The 4,887-nt window shown below is 48.2% G+C and overlaps 1 long non-coding RNA gene across 1 annotated transcript; it reads right to left on the reverse strand.

The window, feature by feature from the left end:
- Positions 1–281: 281 nt before the first annotated feature.
- LOC150052513 (uncharacterized) lies at positions 282–2,716 on the reverse strand. Its single transcript, XR_016538123.1, has 3 exons — positions 2,520–2,716; positions 918–1,031; positions 282–809 (listed from the first exon to the last, which is right to left on the reverse strand). It is a non-coding gene; the product is annotated as an uncharacterized LOC150052513 (long non-coding RNA).
- Between the last annotated feature and the right edge of the window lie 2,171 nt (positions 2,717–4,887).

Genomic DNA, 4,887 nt, shown 5'->3' on the forward strand with positions numbered 1-4,887 from the left:
GACCATGGTCAAGGGTGACCCACTCACTCTTTCCAGATGTCTTCCCAGTGGTCTGGTTCTTCATCGCAATGAAAGATCCTCTCTGTCTTTTGCTGACCCACACACCTGTTCTCCCCTCCACGTGGCTTCCCCTCTGCTTCATGGCCTGCTGCATCACCAGGTCAGCGCAGCCCTGTCCCTGTGTTCCTTCATCTCCCCTCCCCCTTCCATCTTCCTGGAAACCAAGGGACTATGTCATGTCCCCTCAAGATTGCCCATCCTCCTCTGTGAACAGAGCTTGACACAGAGCAGATATTCAATGCACATTTATTGTAGGGTATGGATAGCTGGCAGAGTAAAAATGGGATGAGTGGATAATTGTTCCTGCATCCCACGAGCTCACAGGCAGGGTAAGACATGGACATGGGCCAAGACTCCCAAAGGTTCCACCTCATGTGACTTTCCCAGGTCATGTGACCCCTATCTTAAACTCCTATCTTCTTTTCTGAGTGGAGGATCAACACAGTGCCTTAAGCACCCTAGGCCAAGCGCTCTGCTTCTGCGCAATGCCCCTAGCCCTTGAATAGAGGAGTAAAGTTCTGAGTACAAGCACTGCAATAGATATTTTTCCCAGAATATTAGGAATGGGGGGGGGGCGGGAAACCTGGGATCTGTTTTTGTGTCAGTAAAAGATGATGCTAGATGCTTTAGTCTTGCTTTTTGAGGAGTTGGTTTTCAATGAAACGACGCAAGCAAGGAGACAGACTTGTCCGGCGCCTTGAAGGAGTTGGTGATCTTGTTGTGGAGTCATTTAGGTCCAGTATGCGCACCTGGAAAACACAGGTAACAAGACGATGGCGTAATAACAGTGAAGAGAAGGACAGCATGCAGCAGGAAGACTCTCCCTCCCCATCCATTTTGGGATCCCAAGGACTCACATGGTTGAACTGGCAGCAGGCCAGCTGGGAGCCATTTCCTAATGACCTCTGGGCAAGGCATAACTGCACAATGCTGATGATGAGCGCTCCACCTAAGAGAATTATCCCAGGCAGCTGGAGGCAACGGGAATGGAGAAGGTTTGAGCACCGCCCTTCAACTGCAGCTTTGTGATTGGTCTTAATGACATCATGGAAGTCCCCTGTCTGGATCCCCTGGGGCAGTCTTTGTGAAGCTCCAGTGTGTATAGAAAGGACTTATGTCACCACTCACTGCCAGTGGCCCTCAGAGGGGAGCAGAGTCGCTGTTTGGACAAACAGCTTGGCTGGGGGCTTTAGGTGGAGAAGGGAGCCCTAGGTGTGTGTTCTGGAGACAGACAGTGAAACAGAGACACTGCTCTGTGTAAGAGGTAAACAGGCATTAGAGGAGGTGAACAAGACACAGAGAAGGGAGAACGAAGGGCCGGGAATTTGTCCTAGTGGTAGAGTGCTTGTCTAGCATGCATGAAGACCTGGGTTCAATTCCTCAGTACCACATACATAGAAAAAGCCAGAAGTGGTGCTGTGGTGGTTCCAGTGGTAGAGCTCTAGCCTCGAGAAAGCCCAAGGACAGTGCTCATGCCCTGAGTTCAAGCTCCAGGACTGGCAGAGAGAGAGAGCGAGAGAGCGAGAGAGCGAGAGAGTGAGAGAGCGAGAGAGCGAGAGAGCGAGAGAGAGAGAGAGAGAGAGAGAGAGGAGAGACAGATGGTAGCAGAGAAAGGTGATGCTGGGCCACACACAAAACAGATGGAGCCTGCAGAGAGAGGTAGCATTCTACCTCTACTGCCAGCCTCCACCATGGCTGAGGTTTTAAACAAGCCAGGTACTAAGATAACTGTCTGAGCTTGGGTCAGTGGCACTATGTGTTGAAATGAACTTAGCTTTACAAGCCAATGCCTTGGGACAGAGAGTCAGAAATGTCATTGCCAAAAGGATGTGTTTGGGGAACAGCAAGAAGAAACCATGGCCACATCAGTCCTCTGTCTGTTTCTCCTCAGGTACCCAGGAGAATGAGGTTCTCCTGGCAACTCCTTCTGCCTGCCACTGCAGTGTCTTCCCTCTCTGCATCTTATACCTCTCATCAAGCCCAGTGGATGCAGAAAACCTATGGGACACGATTGTTTTTCACAGAAAAGATTTGTGAATAATAACACAGATTTTATAAAAAGCTTTCCAAATGGAAGCTGCAGCCAGGCATTGATAGCTCATCCTGTAATCCTAGCTACAACTCATGAGGTTGAGATCTGAAAATCCTGGTTTGAAGCCAGCCCAGATGAGAAAGTCCATGAGATTTTTACTTCCAGTGAACCACCAAAAAGCTGGAAATGGAACTGTGGCTCAATTGGTAGAGTGATAGATAGCCCTGAGCATCAGAACTAAGGGATAGTGATTAGGCACTTAGTTTATTTTGGGACACACACACACACACACACACACACACACACACACATGCACACTCCTCACAACACCAAATGGAAGCTGTTATTTCTACCTTCCTAAGACCAGCATACTGGACTGGTTGCCTCTGTGTACAGTCAAGCCCCATATAAATTAAAAGGCACTTACCATAGAGCTTACCATCTTGAAGATATGTCAGACTTCTGCCTGCCTGGCCTCATATATACCTTCTGAGGCTGACTTTCAGTTTCCCTCTTGACCGCTCACTATTCTGATCGGGAACTAGATTCAATCAAATGAAACCTAAGAACATGTTTCCTTGGTTTATCACAGGAAAACATGAAGGAAATAACTCTCTCAGCAATCACAAACACCACCCTAAGCAGTGAAATTGGCAGCCAGTGTAAATTCCCAGATTATCATGCTGGTGATTCAGTTTTTGTCGTGGCAACAAGCAAACCTGAGCTCTCTGTGGTCATAAGCATAAATATTTATCTTTTTAAAAAAATTTTGTGGGTCATGGGACTTGAATTCCCCCTGGGTGGAGTCCCTGAACTCTTCGGCTCAAGGCTACTGCCCTACCCCTGGGCCTAGGCATTGTCCTGGAGCTCTTCCTCTCAAGGCTACCTCCCTACCCTTGAGCCATGCCCCATTTTCTAGAGATTAATTGGAGATAAGAGTCTCAGGTTCTTTTGTGCCTGGGCTGGCTTTGAACCTTGATCCTCAGATCTCAGCCTCCTGAGTAGCTAGGATTACAGGCATGAGCCACTGGCCCTGGCCAAATATTTATCTTTTGTTCATGTAGAAGTGGAGATTCTAGCCAGACGTTGGTAGCTCACATCTGTAACCCTAGATACTCAGGAGGCAGCCATTGGAGTATCAAGGTTCAAAGCCAATGTGGCTAGAAAAGCCCTTGAGACTCTTATCTCCAATGAACCATTAAAAAGTGGAAATGGGGGCCAGGAGTTTGGCCTAGTGGTTAAAGTGCTTGCCTAGCATGCACGAAGACCCGGGTTCGATTCCTTGGTACCACATACATAGAAAAAAGCTGGAAGTGGGGCTGAGGCTCAAGTGGTAGAGCACTAGCCTTGAGAAAGTCCAAGGACAGTGCTCAGGCCCTGAGCTCAAGCCCAGGACTGGCAAAAAAAAAAAAAAGTGGAAATGGAGCTATAGGTCAAGTGGAAAAGTGCTAGCTTTGAGCTAAAAAGCTCAGGGTATAGTGCCTAGGCCCTGAGTTCAACCCCCAGAGCCAGAAAACAACCAAACAAAAAACCTCACAAAACTTTGTTTTCTAAATCAAAGTAAGATTTGCACATAAAATTTGCAGTGGGTTTTGTCTCAGTAGTTAGTGAGGGAGGAAAAGTATCTTGTTTCCTGTCCCGTCACCCATCACCAACCTCTAGGTCCAAGCAACAACAAATGGAGAGGAAAGAACTCATGTATTGCGTGAGGGTTACACTTCTCAGGAAAGCCTTTAAAAGGAAGTGAACCCTCGTGGACCGGGGCACGCTTGTGTGGTGGTTCTCTTTGGCTTGATAGATTGAAGGTCATGAAGAAGTTTAAATCGATAAGGAGGATATCCTAATGTTAGTAAGCAGGAGCGTAGCTGGATCTGGTTGTTTGCTCTCTTCTTCCTCCCTGTGTCTTCAGAGATGAGGATGTCTTTTCTTCCGGGGCATAGAGAGAAGGCTGGGAGATAAAAATCTCCATACCAGCTTCAGGTATGGAGAAGGGAGGAGGTTGGCCTTCTTGCTTCTGCCCTCTTTTCAGTCACCCTGTGCTATGTCCTCAGAGGACGCATCCTAACTCCTTCCCTTAGGTCTGGGATAATAGACGAGAGCTAGATTCTCACAGTAGTTACCCTATTCAGTTTTATTTTGGTGGAAAGATAGGAAGAAAATCCGGGCTTCCTCACGGGAAGTTGGAGAAGACTATGACGAGTCTTAGATGCCTCTGTGCTCATGGGTGCAGCCTGGGTATTTCTGTGATGGGGAGCCAGGCAAATGTTGGCTGTAGGCCACCCTGTGTCCTGTACTGAACATTGTGGTTGTTTCTTAGTCCTGTCCCCATGCTAACAGCATCCCTTCCGCCTCCCCTCCCAGGTGATACCTCAAGTCACCCCAAACGTTCCAAAGGCTCCTCCCTTCTGTTTCTTGGAAACCATGATTCATTCAACAACACCCTCAGACTCTTGATTGTTTCTTCTGTTTCTGGTAATCAGGACACACTCCTTTCTGTGGATTAAACCATTGGTTGTCTGACCCTCAAAGTTGCACATTGAAACCTCCCTCAGAGAAGGTGTTGAGTGGCAAGGACATGGAAAGGACTGGTCACTTAATGGGTGACTCTCTCCAGAGGTTTGGCCCCTACTCCTTTGGGAGAGACCCCATGTCCTTCAGTGCCCATGGGGTTGGGGTGAGGGAATGTGGTTTCCTGTCCTCTTGGATGTCTGCTTTCCCTCCCATGCTGCATCTCTGCCACTGCTAATCATACCCATCTCTGGGTTTCTGCTCCCACCCTTGCCTGTGTGATTGCA

Source organism: Megascapheus bottae, chromosome 16 (assembly GCF_031878675.1).
Source record: "Megascapheus bottae isolate mThoBot1 chromosome 16, mThoBot2.hap1, whole genome shotgun sequence".
Classification (NCBI taxonomy): domain Eukaryota; kingdom Metazoa; phylum Chordata; class Mammalia; order Rodentia; family Geomyidae; genus Megascapheus; species Megascapheus bottae.